This window comes from Sceloporus occidentalis, unplaced genomic scaffold, assembly GCF_023333645.1.
Source record: "Sceloporus occidentalis isolate IW3139 unplaced genomic scaffold, rSceOcc1.0.p SCAF_3, whole genome shotgun sequence".
In the NCBI taxonomy this organism is placed as follows: Eukaryota; Metazoa; Chordata; class Lepidosauria; order Squamata; family Phrynosomatidae; genus Sceloporus; species Sceloporus occidentalis.
Window position 1 is genome coordinate 152,236,432 of NW_028316983.1, and position 18,294 is coordinate 152,254,725.

At 38.1% G+C, this 18,294-nt stretch overlaps 1 long non-coding RNA gene across 1 annotated transcript in view; it reads right to left on the reverse strand.

Moving 5' to 3' along the window:
* Positions 1-428: 428 nt before the first annotated feature.
* LOC149316955 (uncharacterized) overlaps positions 429-18,294 on the reverse strand; it is a 65,133-nt gene continuing 47,267 nt past the window's right edge. Inside the window, exon 3 of the long non-coding RNA XR_016280726.1 lies at positions 429-506. This is a non-coding gene — a long non-coding RNA (uncharacterized LOC149316955). The remainder of the gene's footprint in view (positions 507-18,294) is intronic.

The window sequence follows — 18,294 nt, forward strand, 5'->3', positions numbered from 1 at the left end:
ATCATGCAACTACAGTTCTTGCAGTTCTTTCTGGGAAGCTCTGAAAGTTAAGCTTTTTTCAGACTTGCTATGTGCTGGAAGTGTGACCTCCAAAAATCCTAAAGCTTGTGTGGTTAAGCACCAAGAGCAGGAGATCCAATTAAGAAATGGTTATATCTATTTCATACTCACTGTTTCTTTGGCACAACAGGGTAACTGTTCTTTATTGCCAAAACCAATGAATTGGATTCCTTAATGTAGTCAACTGAAAGAATAATTTTAGCTAGAAAGGAACTTCAAGACCCATAGTGCCAAACTACACAAAACATTGCTGGTATTTATAGGATCTTCTCATTACGTCTGAAGCAATGAGAGCTTAATGGTCTTACCTTGGCCATATGCCTATATGAACCAGCTGCCTGGAAAGCCTCAGAACTGTGCACCTGTTCAGATATGATTATGCCTCCCCCAAAGTCTTGTCAGAGTTTATTGGCTTTATATTGATATTCTCCTCTTTCCAAAACACACTGAAAAATAAAGCCTAGAGTAAATGAACAGATTACATGAAGAAGACATTGAAGACTGAATAATACACTCCCAGCAGTTATACCAGGATGCCATCAAAAATGTCATACCAGTGCTGAGTTCTCTATTTTCTCCCTGCACAATGGCCCATGCTGTTGTATATTAGGCCATACATTTTTCACCTTCTTCCCAACTCATGGCTTGTTGCCACAAGGAAAATACACAAAGTGACATCATTGGAAGCAGCAAGTGGGAAACATTTGAAAGAGACAAGAAGTTGAACCTGACACAGGGGTTCTGTTTTCTACAGCTTTCTTTATTGTGTGCAGTTTTGATCCCTAGCAGGAGAGAAGAGTTGTGTCTTGTTGGGATTGTGTGAACCTTGTGCTGTATTTTATCAGCAACACTGTCAACAATGCCATCTCTGAGTGCTCTTGAATGAAAAAGCATATAAACAAAGGCAACCAGAGTGGCTGGTGTTAGATAAGGACTGGGCAAAATTGAATTCAAATTCCTATTCATTTATTTGGTTAGTTATGGCCCAGCAATCATTTAGCAATCCAAAATTTGTTACAGATTTATTGTGAGGATGAAATATGAGACTGTAGAAATGTGTGTGCCTTCTTGTGTTTCTTGAAAGAGAAATAGGGTAGAAATGAAGCAAGCAAACAAAATCATCATGTGGCAGCAACTGTGACACAGTGGGCAAGGTCATATTGATGATTAGAATTAGTAGGAGAAGCCTCTGAAAGGAGGCAAATGAAGCTAATTCTGAAAGAGTAAAGAAGGAAAGCTGTGCCAAAAATACAACATCAAAACAGTATGCAGTGTCCAGAAAACATGGAAATAGTATTCACCAATTTTCTAGTCCTTGACAAGAAAGTCTCAACACATGGAGACAACTTTCAGAAAACAACAAAATAAATAAATGAAGCCATTCACCCAAGATTTTTCACCATTCCACAAGAGTGAAAAGAAGATATATTTGTTAGCAGCAGAAATATATATTTTGGGGAAAACACACACACACACATTTGCAGTATATTTTGGAAATATATTTTTAGGAAAAATATTTGGGGGAGGAACTGTGGATGTTAAGAATTTTCCTGAAATTTTCACAAAAATGTCTCAAAACGTGAACAATCATTGAAGATGTACAACAAATTCTCATATTCTTCCCAGTGTGTATGTGTGTGTGCATGGGGATGGCTTGAGTTGTTTATGAACTTTTTGTCATTCTCAGAAACAAAATAAGTGAAATGTCCACATCTGGCTTCCAAGTATAGAAAGCTATCTCAATATATTTGCCGTCAAAGGCAGACCAACAAGTGATACTGCTTCCCTCACTGGAGGTACATAATATCCAAGGACAGACAACTCATTTTGAGACCAGAGAGAGCAAACTTCTCAACTCAGCAATAAAAAAACATAATAACAATAATATAAACAATTACCAGTTTGTTGCCATTTCATGATACTCTAAATCAGATGCCTTGAGGCAGTAGCCTTACTATGCCTAATAAAAGGAATAGCTTGATCCTATGAATTTTTGAACACCCTGAAAATAATCTGAAACACTAGGAGCTTTCCACTATTCATGAAAATGATTAGAAAACAAGGTAAGTTACTTCAGATCAGCCTTCATCATTATGTGCTCCTTTCTACTTGAATTTTTGAGTCATACTTGCAAAGTCCCTTATATTGGAACAATGAGCATATCTGGAGTCCTTTATAATTTGCTATTTCATGAAGTTCTATAAAATACATACATATGTATGGTGAAACATTCCTTTGCCATTCTAGAAAGTAGAATGTCCTGAATGTACATTTGAAGCTCCACATCTTAGGCTGGTAGCTCATGCGAAAGAAAATATTGTCAGAGCTCCTAGTGAGGAACATATCATACTCGTAGCATTAAATTTTTGTCCTTGTGAATACATCCTGCTTCTACTACAGTGCTCTATAAATGTGCCATCATTGTCATCGAGGGGCTATCAATAGGGTTCACTGTAGATTTCAGTGGGAACATGCAGTGACAGATTCTAACACATGGAATGATGGAAGTGCTAACATTGCAGAAATAGACTTCTGTTAGATTCAAAAAACCAGATCGGGGGGGGGGGGGGGTAACCAGTAATCCCTAGAATAGGCAAAAAATAAATGCTTGGGGGGGGGGGTTCAGAGAGTGAAAAGCAATGCTTTTCCTTTGTCTAGTGATTTGTGTCAATGGTGAATAAATGGCAGTAAATTGAAAAATAAGAAGTACACGGAGAAAGTTTGGGAGAAACAAAAGAAGAATTCACCGGTATGGTTTTTATCTATAATGAAACAGATCTCTGTTTTACAAGGGGTGGTGGTGGTGGTGGTGAGGAACCATTTTTGTCTTTCTGTTAGCTAGACTATTTTGTATTACATGTTTATAGCACTATAACATTAGTTCATTTATTTGAAGATTGGGGGATATCAGTTAGTCATAATTTATTATGGTCCATAGACCCAAAATATAAGCATTCAGTCAAAATATACATGTCATCAAGTTCCCCAAATAAAATTCCCCACGCTAATTCAAGAGTCACAAAACTTGCTCAACTCATACTGTCCCTTTTACATAGAGGGTTTGTATCCTACCTGAATCCCAGATTGGGAGAAGTGCAGCTCATGGGATACATGTCCCTACTATGCAATTTGTTTCCCCCCTGCCCTCTCTGAATGCCCCACAAATGCTTAGGGGCATGGGGATGAAATCTCATATTTGTATCCCTATGAGTTGTTTAAGCCCAGAAGAGATCTTTAATTAAAATGAAATAAAGCAGAAGCTGAATTCTGGATTACTTTTTTTTTTGATGAAGAAAGGAATTTCTTGGGCATTAAAAATGTAATGAAATTATTTTTAAAAAAGATCTCTAAGGGTAAGAAACATTTTGGTTGTAGGAATAAACCCATTGTATGTAGACTCCTCCAGGTTCCTGCAGTGGGCCAATATGACCCTCAACTTCTAGCTGTTGCCCACACTGGATTTATTTTGATATACATTTAGATTTAAAGGAAGTTATACAAGAACAATGTTTTAGCACAATTTGAAGAATCAATTACAATAAATAAATAAACCAGTTATTAAATAGGACATCTCTATAAGGCAATAGTGAATGAGAGCTGAGCTTTGCCAGTTAACCTTTGGGACCACGGTTCATTCTCAGTGGGTATAACATGAGTTCTGAGGTCCTGGGTGATGTGGCATTGGAGAATTTAAATTACATTGATCAGAATATTACTTAAACTAGCATATCAAAATGCACATGTTAAGGTTTGTAGTACATCAAAACAAACCTTTCTCAACTTCATTATTTCATGAAGATCACACTGCAGTTATAACAATGTATGCCATTCATCTCTATGAAATGTTTGCATTGGTTACCAGCCCATTTTCGAACAATGTAGCACAGTCATCTATGAGTGTATTCAGAAATAACTGTCACTGGATTCAATGGTCCTTAATCCCAGGTAAGTACTTATATATGATTGTAATCCTGTCTCTGAAGTGAAACAGTGCTTCAGGCTTACAAAATATAGTTATATGACAATTGAATCTAAATTTGTAATGGTTCAACTTCTTGGTTAATATAAAGTGATTTATTATACATTTCCAGAAAATGTAGCTTGTAGCTGACCCACCTAAATTCTTCACCTGTCAAAAGTGGTAGGCAAAGTATCAACCTGTACTCTGGAGAAATTAATAGTTTTCATTAACACTGAAAAGACTTATCCCACTCATGTGGCATTTTAGGTTCATCCACTGATTTGCAATATGTAATATGCTACTCAACTTGAATAGGTATTCCCTTTGAATTTCTTCTCTCTATTCTGCCATTTTATAGATCGCTTTATCTTCTCTTTTGTTCCTTCACTTACTTTTAAGTATAACTGGAGTTTCTGTAGATGTTGGTTAAATAATAAAAAAGTAAATGATAAATAGCGGGAAATAGAGAGTCCCATGCTTTTGTGTTATCTGCAGAACAATAGGAGAATCTGTGCTCTGTCAGCCTTATTGCCATTGAGAAAGCTAGGAAATTATTTGTATATCCAGTGCTGGGTGGAGTGAATTCTCCAGAGTGATTACCTTGTTACTCTAAAAGTTTTTAATGCCTAGTACAGGAATTACTTTAAAGGAGTAATGCATCAGCAAGCCATGTCCAAATGTCTGCAGCCCATGAATTCTGACAGTGGAGTCTTTTCCCATGCTTTTTTGTTTCCCTCCAAATTTTTCTGTGCCTTCTGAAAGTGCTATGAGAGGCCCTACTTCCAGCTATTTCTTGTAACCCATTCACCAAGGGGTTAATGTAAACTTTTATATACTTCATTATTTCAGCTAAGAACTATATACAGTACACACACACACACACACACACACACATACACACACTCCTCCCTTGCTTTAAGAAAGTCATCAAAAATGTGCAATTTTCAAAGGCTATTTGCAGTCTGGGAAATTCTGTGGGAAAACATGCCCTTAGATTTTTATTTCTGTGTAGAATTGTTCATCTCTGTGGAGGAAATTGCTTCTTTTTTTGTGAAACAAAACAGAACAAACAAACAAAAATCCTATAGCCCTTATTTTCCCTCTCCCCATAGAAGAAATCCAAAATTGTGTAGATTTTTGCTGATCTAGGATTCTCTTTGTCAGGCTTTTCTGATATACACTAAATCCGTGTTTCAACAATTTTGAATATTTCTATTATTATTCTTTCCATTCCTGTTCACCACAGTCAACAATTGTAGGGAAGCTGTGGTTCTCCAATGGTTTTTGAATACAAGTCCCGCTATTTCCAGCTACTTGTAATGCTGGGGATTCAAATTTAAAATTCTGGAAGACCATGCCCCCAATGTTTGGTTTATAAGCTTGTAGGTACTGGCAATGAGCAGCTGTAAGGAGCAAAAACCATGATCCCATGCACACTGACTAGAGAGTAAATCTAACTGAGTTTAGGAAAAGTCCATGGGAAAACATGTACAGAATCAGACAATAAGTTGAAAAGACCAATCCACTCCCAGTTCTTATCAGTTTCATGTTTCTGTTGGTTTCAATAATTTTTTAGCCTAAAATTGCATCTCATAATTCAAAGACAATGGAAGCCCAAACTATACCATTTTCCAATCCACACACTCACTCAGGAGGTATCGTTCTGATCAATTCACTTTGAAATATGAACAACAAAGGCTTTCAGCATTAGTATGCATAGCCAGGGCTTACCTGTCTCCATGTTGTTCACTGTACAGCTGTATGTATCAGGTACCTCTATTTTTATGTCTCAATTATGGAATCATCTAAGACAATGATCCTGAAGTCAGAAGTTGGGGCTAGTCCAACATAGAAAGTAAGGAATCAATCAAACAATTTTACTCACTTCTTCATCTATAAGGTAAGCACAACCTAAATGCCCTAAAGGCACCACATCCCTTCTGATCTTGGAAGCTAAGCAAAGTCAGTCCTGTTTAGTAATTGGACAAGAGAATGCCAATGAATACCAGATACCATAGGTTACATTTCAGCTGAAGAAACTAGCAAAACCACCTCTGAGCATTATTTGCCTAAGAAAACCCATGCATTGGATCACTATACAGTGAAATTCATTGGGTCACTATACATTGACAGGTGACTCACAGACACATACACAGAGAAAGTGAGCACATGGAGAATACAATGTGGAAGGAGCCAAAGTGGAAAACACAACAATAAAATAAATAATAATCAAAATTGTTGCTGGTTTTTAAATATGGTTCAGAGCAATCAGCAAGACATTGAATGGAAGTCAATTTTCATTCTTTTACCTGAAGCCTTCCTTGTAACTCTAGCCCTAGGAATGTGGCCCTGTTCCAACAATCTATTTATTGATTTAAATGTGAATAAATGTAATCGATGTCTTGTTTATAGTCAAAACAGACTGGCAGGGATTTTGAGGACCCAAACTAAATCTTAGCACAAAAGTGAGGCATCAAGGGCAAAATGCTAATTTCATGATATGCCAAGCACAAGAGTGAGGTGACAAACACTTCCTAGCCACTGGTTGTGCTTTGCACAATCTGTAGTGCCCTTTCCTTTTGTAAAGCTAAGCATGCACATCACAAGGGGAAAACGAGAAGAGGGCAATATGATTGTTTACAAAATTGCAAATGACTCATTCATTTTTACTTTCAATATAGCATGCAATACGGCAACAGATACTGTAGTTTAAAGATTTGCATATCTAAAGAAATACACAAAAACCAGTGTTGAAAATTATCTCCAAGACCTAGGTGGGGAGAGAAATCTCACAGACTTATGGAGAGGATAACTGTTTGTGTGTGTGCTTTGTTTATCACACAAGGACAGATGATGTCACAGTTTATGTCCCTAGGTGTGAAAGGGGTTCATGAATGGTAGCGTTTGGATTTTAGTCATAATCTTGCAATTGTCTGATCATGCGTTCTTTCAGTTTTGACATGAGCGAGCAATATCCACATGGAAACTCAGGCTGAGTATGGTCTTATGTCACCCAAGCTTTGCCTCTCTGGTTTACTTCACTATATTTTTTATGCCAAGTGATATGGTGACTCTTTGCAAGCATTTGCCATGGCCTTCCACTTCTGAAAACAATTTTTCAAACGCTGATGAGCTGGAAGTTGTTTCACCTTTTTACTTCTGGAGCCCAGTAAATAACTGCGAACCATTAGTAGCAAAAGAGTACTTCCTTCAGCAAACATAAATAAATAAATAAATTTGAGCAACAACAAGAAGAAGTGGCTGCTACTTTTATCACTAAGAATCCTTCCTGTGAGTGGCAGTGAAGATGGTAATCTAATGATAATTTTTGGGGAAAAAGTACTTTCAAAGAACCACTTAAGGCTGCTAAGTGACGAGTATACTTACTGATCACATCCTTTATCATTCCCCCATTACTTTTACAAGCAAGAGACTAGATAAAAGCTTAATGTATATCCTGAATAAGTGAAGTCAAATGAACTGTTGCCCATTACTTCACTAGAAGTGAAGCAAGCCTATAATAATAGCCTGCTGTTTTAAACCAGTAATAGGAAATTGTTTAAGTACAGGGCAATGTTAAATACTAATTCACTTTCGAATACAGATCTCCTTGCAAACTGTTATAGTTATAATGTCATACCCTTTTAAAGTGAATATGATTGCACAGCTGCTGCCACACTGCAGAATTAATGCAGTTTGACACTACTTTAGCTGTCATGGCTCCCATCCTATGAAATCCTGGGATTTGTAGTTTGTCTTGGCACCAGAGCTATCTGACCCAGAAGGCTAAACATCTCACAAAACTACAGATCCCAGATTTTCACAACACTGAGTCATGACAGTTAAAGGGGTGTTAAATTGCAATAATTCTGCAATATAGATGCAGCCAAAGTTTCAGGGAATGATTTACAAAATTTACTCTGTTCTGTCTAAGGGGTGAAATGTAATAGGTGAAGTATCTCTAAAACCATCTGGAGAAAAAAGTATAGTGACATTTTCAAAGATGTAGTATTTTACTGCAGATCTAGAGTTTTAAAATCATTTCTTGTTTTAGAAGAAATTAAAAACAAGAATATGGCACAAAGCCTGTGGGTCCTGACCACTCTGAAAGCCTAATTACAGCTTGCCAGTGCTGATAGATTTCCCCAAAGGCTATCATGCTAGGTATATTGAATTGTCGGAGAAGAAGAGGGGAAATGTGGGTCATTTCTCTAAAAATAAGATGGTAGCACAGTACACATCAGAGACTGTAGGCTGGGTCCTCTTTTTGAGAAGAGAAAATAAAGGGGGGGTCCTTTATAGTTTACACCATCCAATAGTTACTGCTAGACAATTAAACTGGGGAAGTACATAGAGTAACTTTCTAAGGCTTCCCTTCCCATCCCACGCCGACACTAAGGTCATACAATTGGGCTGGCCTTGACAATTATTAATGTAAAATACATGCTGTGCTATCATTTGTTGTGAGTTTGCCTGATTTGCTTTCTGACCTGTTTTCTTTCCCACTCCCAAAGCAGTTGAAGGATGCCACTGTATGCATTTTGTACTAATAAATAGTCTGAGAGGTGGAGATGACATGATTCCTTCAACTTGTTTCTATTGTTTCTGTTTGACTCAGAAAGGCCTTTCTTTGATGAACTTCCCACTCTCTTCCCAGGTACATTTGGTGGGTATAAGGCAAAGAGCCTTCTCGGTGGCTGCACCCATTTGTAATATTTTCCCTACAAAGGCTAAGTTGTCTCCCTCCTTCTTCCATCAGCCAGTGAAAAAATTATTTTTCCATCAGCCAGTGAAAAATTGCCTATTCCTGCATGTTTTTGAGAACTGACTGCAATTGACTTTTAATGGTAGCATTGTTTTGCAGTTTGTATATTCTGTATTTTAATGTTCTTTCTATATTGATTTTAAAAATTATATATTTATTACTGATAGTTTTTTTTATTTTAATCTTTTAAAAATTCTCATGGTTTAAATAGTCCGTAAACTGACTTGAGTCCAACTATTGGACAGCAGGTGAGATATAAGTGAATAATTAACACAAAAACGACAACAGCAGCAGCAGCAGCAATAACAACTTCTTAGTACAGCTGGGAAAACAATAACAACGACTGTGGTTCGTGTAGTGATTGCTCTGGGAGCAATTCCAAATGGGCTGACAAAACACCTGAATAATACTGTCATAAATAAGATGACAACAGCAGCATTACAAAATGCAGCACTGCTAGGAATATTCACAGTATCCATTAATACTTCTCTGATTCCTAGATTTTTGGATAGACTCTGAATCACTGATGGTCCAAACCTCTCAAATCAATAGTTTCCGGCAGATTGTGAAACCGGTATATAATAACTTTAAAAAATAATATCTCCCAAGGATCTATGAGTTCTTCAAATGGAAGCTTTCATAAAAACAAAGTGCTGGTGGGTGGAGGTGGAATTCAAGGTGTACATACAACTGAAGACTAAAGAGAAAGAGGAGTAAGAAACAATGTAGAAGAGGAACAAGGGCAACAAGAAGTGATGAGTGTGGATGTTAAATGTATGTAAACTCATGAGAATGTGAGAAAACAAGTGGGTGAGTATTCTCTATGGAGGACAAAGAACCTGAGAAAATAGGATTCATTTTAAGCCACAGGGGCGGCTTAACAAGTGTGGATGCCGCACAGCACTTATATAACAATGGCAGCATCCTGTGTACATGGGCGCCACCATTGTTACCCTGACTGTACATTCTAGGGTTAGAGACCATGTGGTTGCCGGGTGGTCCCTAATCCCAGAATTGGCGTTGGTATGCCGCTTTATGGCAGTATGTACTGCACCAAAGTGCCCATTTTGTTAAATGTTTTTAACTGAGGATATTTTATCAGTCTCATTGCCAGTGTTGCAAAGTCTGCCAAAATAAATTGGGTTATGAAACCAACCTGGTGCAAATCCCAAACTGGGATGATTCAGACTTGATCTGGTTCAAGTCCAAATTGGTTTAAATCTGTCCAAATTAGGTCCATATCTGTTCCATTGTTTCAGACCCATTTGGCAGTCCAAACAGTAAAAGTCAGTCACTGTGTCTCCAAATTTTTGCAAAACAGCATCATACTAGGAATCTAGGGGATGAAAAGCAGTGGACAATGATGTGCAGTAGCTCTTGCTTTCGGTGTATGGCTACAAAGCAAAAACCAAACAAAACCACAGCAGCTCTCTTCACTCATAATGTTTTGTTATAGCTTGGGATCCACTTGTATTCCTATAAATACTTGGATCTGAACTGCAGTCCTGCTTTTCTAAGAGACCCCTCCATCCAGTTTTGTCCTTTTTGTCTCTTGTTCTCCTTCACATAAAGTTGAAATTCAAGGAGTGCAGCCAACTCAAGAGATCTCAGTGTTGCTTTAGTAGCAACTTTATTTTTCAGTGGCACTCCCCTTATTCCTCCCATTGGCCCAGTTTTGCTCCAGGTTTTATTGTTGTTGTTGTTGTTGTTGTTGCTAAGTTTGGTTTTGATTTCAATTTGTTGAAAGGATGGGATACATCTCAAACATATGCCTTGTTCAGGCACTCAGAAAGGAATTCACATAAAATGCAAATAAAACAGACGCCTTCATAGTTTCAACACTTACAGTGAAGTTTCTCCCATTCAGATTATTACTTTCCAGGTAAAGAGGGTAATGCTTGAGTATAGCAGAGCTATCCTCCTCCCACTCTACATGTATTCACTATGAATTCTTTCTGAGCTCCTGAATAGGGCTATATTATCAAATGTACAAGTGGCTGATCACATGGGTTGTAACAAAGATAAGAAATTGGCCACATCTATTTTTTTACCTTGTTCATAACAAAGTGGGATTATATGAACACAAAACTCCTCTTTCATAAAATAAAACTTCTCAGCTCTCTATATTTATCACCTTCTCCTGTACAATCTGCATCCCTGTGGGGGACATTTACTTTAAATGGACCGAACTACAGGGGCAACTGTCACTCAGAGGACATTTTCATCAGCCACCCCAAACTGTGGAATGACCTCGTGGGAGAGATTCAACAGCTAAACATGCTCTCTGGATTTAAAACAGTATTATAGACCTATCTCTTCTGGCAGGCCTACTCAGTTGATTTTAAACTATTAATTTTAGCTTAAAGTGTTTAAATGGTTTTGTTTTCTTCTATGTTATATCCCATCTTGAGTCTTGGGGAGAGGTGCATAAGAAATTATTATTATTATTATTATTATTATTATTATTATTATTATTAACCATATTTGTATCTTAACAAAAAAAGATCGGGTCAAATTCCATGGAATTGTAAAGGGGTATGCACAATAAATATGAATATTAGACTTTGGTACATAAGACAGGAAAGCTGTCTGTTGCCAGAATCTAAAGAATTCATAATGGACATATTAGGGCTCTTGCAGCCTAGACACTTTGTCCATCTTAGAAAATCCAAGTCTCATTTTGCACTACAAAATCACCTCATCCTTCCTCTTGCTAACAAGGAAATGGTTTCATTGAGTGTTTAACTGTTTTGTCCACATCCACTGGAAGTGCCCTTAACAGGATTTGTGTTCTGTGTATGGTATTGTAATGCATGGTATTGCTCAGATCACTTAAAGGCCATTATAAGAACCTGAAGGGTAGGTTCACCTAAGCCCCTTCTCAAGCACATGTTGTGGTCAGGTTTGCTTCACCTTTTCAGTTAGGAGACCTCCCTGCAAGTTAGGAAAATCTTTAAAATACAGAAACACAGAGACAGAATCTCTCTCTTTTACCTGCCCTTTCTTGCCACCCCCCAATCTTCCCCAGTCTCCAGTCATCTTCTTCACATCAAAGGGTGAGAAAATCCATGTGTGTATTTTACACTGTAAGCCCTTTATGCTTAGCTTCACTCCTCTAGCCCCCATGGATTGGTTAGTTTTTAGGTCCCATGATGTTTTGCCCTCTTTTACTTTGAGAACAGTTCACACTGAGGATAGACTGTCCTGTTGGTTTCTGATGCTATCTTTTCCTGACTTTTTTTTTTATATAAAGAAATAATCATTTTTGCTACAAAATCAGCTTTCTCATCTACCTCATTTTTACTTGGAGCCACTTTAGTTAATTTTGCATTTTATGGCTTTCAGCCTGTAAGTTCCTGCAGACAACCAGTTGTTGATATTTGAGTGATGAATCTTGCCAGTGATTCTGGTCTGGTGGCAAATGGATGAAGACGTCGGCTAACTCTCCAACACAGGAACAGAGCGAAGCTCCAAACACAAGTTTTCGGCTTGCTTGGAACAATGCCTGGAGAAACAGCTGCTAGTTCAAAGAATCACTCTCCAGCAGTTCACTCCTAAGAGGGCTTTATTACTTTGTTTCCAATAACACGAGCTAATCGGCACTATACAAAAAACTCTTACCAACCAACACACCACACTATCTCAAACTTCCACAATCCCACAGCACAGCGTTTTTGCTTATATACAGAGTTACCATGAGGCAACCACTAAGCCCAGCCTCTTTCTATACAAGTTGCTATTCACCATAGACACCAGTCCCTCTTCAGACTGAAGACATAGCATATTTACATTTAGTCTAGCTCAGTTGACACTGAGCATCTGGCTGCTGCTCTGGACTCCAGCTGTAGCCAATTTAGGCTTCTGCAACCATTGCCATATCTGAACATTTTTACCTTCAATACATTAACACCAGTGCCATCATCTGGCCTCAGAGGGAGAGAGATGCAGGCCAGTTCCATTGGGCCTAGTCCAAAGTAAGATGAAGAGCCCTCCCTCAAGCCCATCCACTACCATCCGGCCTCAGAGGGAGAGAGATGCAGGCCAGCTCCAGCAGGCCTAACCAAGTAAGATGAAGACCCCTCCCTCCAGCCCGTCTGCCATGCTATCTTTTCGTGTCTTTTCAATAAAGAAATAATTGGTTCCCCCCCCCCCCCTGCATGACCCCAGAGAGAGAGAAGAAGCATGAACTTGATCCCTTTCCCATCACCATTTCCTCCTCCTATTGAGTCATGTTTTATAAGATTGTAAGCCTGAAGGCAGGGAACTGTCCAATTTTTTTTAAAAGTAAGCTGCTCTGAAAGCCTTTATGGCTGAAGAGCGGGGTATAAATACTCCAAATAAATAAATAAAATAAATAGAAGGACTCCCCCCTGTGAAAATCCAGTGCACTGCTCTTAACAGAATGTAATTGTTTTCCTCACTATAATTTATAAGGAGTTTGCATGAAAGTGACAAGCTCGATATATACCTCTAACAAAAAAGGTGAATTCATAGGAACATTATTCTACCTACAAAGACCCAGATGCTTCGCAAGTCAACAGAGAACAAGAACAACATAGGGATTTTTTTTTCTGATTGGTGGAACTCCATTCTCCTTACTAGGCTGTGGGCTTGAGAAAACACGTAAACTGTGGGAGCCCGGAGGGTAAGTTATAAACAATTTGGAATACATCTAAGGTATTAACCTTAGCTCCCTATTTTCTAGTTGTGTGGCGCTTCAATCAACATGAGCTTATCCTAACTCTGATCTTAAGCTGATAGGATTTTAGTCACTGAATTTATATAATGGGGAAAACTTGTCCTTTTATTGATCTTAGAAATAAAACTTAGCATTGGTTATCCTAAATGGGGCTTCTGTGAGCTGAAGTCCAAAATATTTAGAGAGCCAAACATTTCCTACCCTGGTTTAAATGGACAAAAAATTGCTTTGTTAGCATACTTATTGTCTGGACTACTTCCTGTGCTGAGGACTGAGAGTGATTTCTCAGCTCCTTTCCACTTTCAATAAAATATATTCCACACTGTAAGTTTTCAAATTAGTAGCCGAGGACATTGTGCAACATAATAGTTTGTATTTTGAAAACAAAGTTTCCCATAAGCCAGCTTCCATCCATTGCCTGCTGAGATTTCCTCCAATTGCCTTCATTTTCCAGGAAAAGCTGACATTGCTAACAGCAATCTAGGGCATATTGTTTAAACAAGTTGTGTTGGTGTCAGCAGTAGCCAAGCAATTATGAAGCCCTTAGTGCAAGGTTTGGCAGGAGCAGATAAGCACTGGAACAGATGCAAATTCCTATTTAGCTCTAGAGATTTACCCCTGTTTTAAAAATGGATACGTATGAGAGGAGAACAGGGAACATTTGATTGTTTTTAAACAAGGTTAGCAGCAACAATAAACCATTCATGGGAAGCTTGGCATAGAGATGCTGGCCAACATACAACCACACTCTTCTCAACTTTATATTCCCAGGGTGGTGGTAACAGTGACTTTGTCAGGCCCAGGCTTGACATGGATCAGGGGAAGATGACTTTCAATCTTCTTCATGGTTTTCTTGATGCCCCACACCAATGCCGTTTTGATGCTCCGTCCCAATGCTGTGGAATGGGGCATTAAGAGAGAGCTTTTGCATTTATCTCCATTCTCATACTTCTCCTCTAGCCCAGTACTGAAAGACAAAGCATCAAATTAGGAAGGATTTCCTCCTTTCTTTCCTTGGTCTCAGAACTTGTATTGCAGGGTCCCTGCTACTTCTGTGTTTCTGAACCTCCCTGTGGCATTGAAGTGGCTGCCAAGAGGATTTGAGATGGGGAATACCAAATTGCATGTGTCTAAATGGGGATCCAACCCATTTGTTATCATTTATTTCATCATACAAACTTTGAAAAGAACCAGATATTGCCTCAGAATCCATTAATTTGAAATGTGTCACTGAGAGACATTCCAAAACTGGCACAATAAGATTTCTCCAGAAATTGCTTCTCATTTTTCAGTTGCCAACACATTTCTCCTCAGGCATAAATCAAAACAAAATCATAAAAAAATCTAGAGGAATTTTATGTGATATTAAAACAATAGGCAATATTTATTTTACATGGATCCTATGCCAAGAGAAAGCTGGGAAAATATTTTAAACCAAAAAAATTCATGCTTACATCTCTATAATTGAATTTAGAAGTGGTTAAAAATGAGCGAGTTGAATCCACACATTATAGACAGATGGCAATAATATATTTGGAACAGAATTCCAAATCCTGTTTTGAATTCTAAATGCTGTTGTATAATGTTGTGTTTCTGACTAGTATAAAAAAATGTTGTCCAAATTTGTAAAGGCTGAAATGTGAAATGTGTACAACCAACTTGTATGATTGTCTTTTTTTTTTAAAAAAAATATTTTAAAATTATTTTATTATATAAAACAAACATAGAAAACATCAATACAAATATCAATATACACATATTACAAATATGACATAGAACTAGCAAATACACACCTACACAAAAACACAAACCTCAGAATTACAACTAATAACATAACATAACTAATAACATAGAGTCTAACTATCCTCCATTCCCCACCTAACCTATTTTACATAATGAACATTTAACAACAAACCAACAAAAAGACTTCCTTCCTACCAGATACTAAATTAATGTAAGAATTTGGCTATCCAATACTTACCTTTTACTATAATTAATTTGGAAACACACACACACACACACACAGAACAAAATCTATAATTTTGAACTTTGTATATTACCTCAATAGTAAGGGGGGGGGGGGTTGGATTCCTGCCATATTAAAGCTTTGTTGCCTATAAGTATAATTTGTTGTATTAACAGCCCATATTTCTAGTTGATTAGAAAAAGTGAAATGTCCCTGAAATTGTCATATGTCCTGAAATTATCATATGCAAAAAAAGCACTCAAACATTTTTAAAAATGTCCAAAAGAGCAGCCATGTTAACTCCATCTTTTACACTAGGACTGCAACATGCTTAACTATTATCTTACAATCAGCTCTCATGTTTAGCAGATGATGTTGGAGACCTCTGTTTAAAGATTAGCACTGATTCCCCACACTAAAAATTAAAGCATGACACCCAGCATGAGGTAAATAGAAACAGCATTATCAACTTGACAAGAGCTCAATGAAATATACATATTAGTAACACATTAAGAATGCTTCAGTGTTGGCACCTAAAATTTAGATGGCAAACTTCTGCTGTCTGTCTTTCCTGGACAATTTCACTCAGGGCCCAAGTGGTCGGAGAGTTTTCCAATTGATCTGGGCTTATCTTTACAAATATCTCATCCTAAAGATGTGCTGAGGAAGCATCTGATGCCATCACAACTGCAAATACATAATTATGATACTCTGGACAAAGCTTCAAGGAAACTCCCATTCTACACATCCTCTTGGCTAGTATTGAGGTAACATGGAGATGTAGTTACCCATCATGAATATGTTTCATGATGTTCATCAGAGAACCTGCTGTTGAGCTCCCTATCTATTTGCACTTCACTTGCCTGCTATGCCAAAGAAATATTGTATCACATAAAATCATAGAACTGTAGAGTTGGAAGAGACCACAAGGGCTATCTAGTTCAATGCCTGCCAGGGAGGAACTCTCAGTCAAAGCATACCCGACAGATGGCCACCCACCCTCTGTTTAAAGACTTCCAAGGCGGGAGACTCCACCACCCTCCGAGGAAGTGTGTTCCACTTTCGAACAGCCCTTACTGTCAGAAAGTTCCTTCTAATGTTGAGGTGGAATCTCTTTTCCTGTAGCTTGCATCCATTGTTCCGGGTCCTGTTCTCTGGAGCAGCAGAAAACAAGCTTTCTGTCTCCTCAATATGACATCCCTTCAAATATTTAAATAAGACTATCATATCACCCCTTAACCTTCTCTTCTCCAGGGTGAACATCCCCAGCTCCCTAAGTTGTTCCTCATCGGACATGGTTTCCAGACCCTTCATCATTTTAGTCACTCTCCTTTGGACACACTCCGGTTTCTCAATGTCCTTTTTGAATTGTGGTGTCCAGAACTGGACACAATATTCCAGGTGGGATCTGACCAAAGCATCAACCATAGTATCTATTTTTTCCCTTCTCTGACCACTTCAGCATGAAGTATACAAAAATGCTTTGATTTGCCCTGTACTGAGGGTGGTCCAAAACACTGTACTTAACTGGAAGATGGACAAATTATGCTTCAGATCTTATGAATGATTCTGGGCCAATGGCTACATAGACCAAACAGCAAGAAGAAAGCAGGCAGTGATGGTCTTTTGCACCTACTGATATCCTCTTATTCATGAGCTGACACACCCCACTTAATGAAGACCCATTAATCATCATTCAAACCATTTTTTAAAAAAAAAAGTCTATTCAGAATTAAATTCTAGTTATATCCAATAGGAATTGTTCTAAGATATGTATAAGTGTCAAAATTGCACTCCATCTCTACTGTTTACTTAGGGGTGAAACAGATGGCCTGAAGGGGCAGCTTGAAGCCATCCCTTCCAAAAATGGATTGGGGCTGTGGCAACCACAATCTGCTTTAAAGCTGGCCAAAAAAGGAGCAGCAAAAATGCACTCCTTTTTTGGCTGGCAAAAAGCTGGCATTTCCTGCCCCACTGTGGTTTGAACATGGCTTCAAGCTGCTCCAGTAGTGGGCAGCATATAAACACCATGCTGCTGGAACATCTTGAAGCTGCCCTCATCTGAGTGGCTGCCCAGCTTCTGGGCAGCTTCCGGGTGTCTTCAGAGCATGTGGCATGTAAACGCTGTGCTCTGATGATGCCCTGAAGACATCTTTTATGGGCCATCTGTTCCAGCCCTGTGTCCAAAGTAAACATGTAGGACACCAAACTTGGACTTCATATACAAACTAAAGAGATTTAATTCTTTCCACCTGTAAAAATTAGAGAGGAAATTGCATGGTTAACTAGATATGTAGTTTGACCCTAAGTGACACAAGAAATCCATGCAATATGGAACAGTGTAAATTATCAATTGTGAGAAATATTATGAGAGATGAGTAACCACTTACTGCAGTTTTTTTTTCCATTTTGCTAAATTAGTTATGATCTGAATGATGTAAAAATAATATATGGCTGGACTTCACCTAGGTTTTCTTTAAAAAGTGGGTTTTAATTTGTAAATAAGTAAAATGGCTTTGTTCAACTCTAAATCAAAACTAGAAGAACTGCTAAAAGACTGATACGCGTTAAAGAACTGGCACTAGATATAATTCTGAAACCAAGAGAATTAGACTCTTTGAATAATATATTCCTGAATACTGTGTGTAGGAAGATGGTGTGTCCTTTTCTGGCAGACATTTAACTCTGGGAAATGTATCTATATCCCAAAGCAATATCCTGTGCACACAGAAGAACAACATCCATATCTGACATTACCAGCTGTTAACCTGGTGTTAGGGCTAAGTGGAGCCATTTGTGTATCAAGATTTTCTTAGGGGCTGTACAGATGGCCCCTAAAGAGT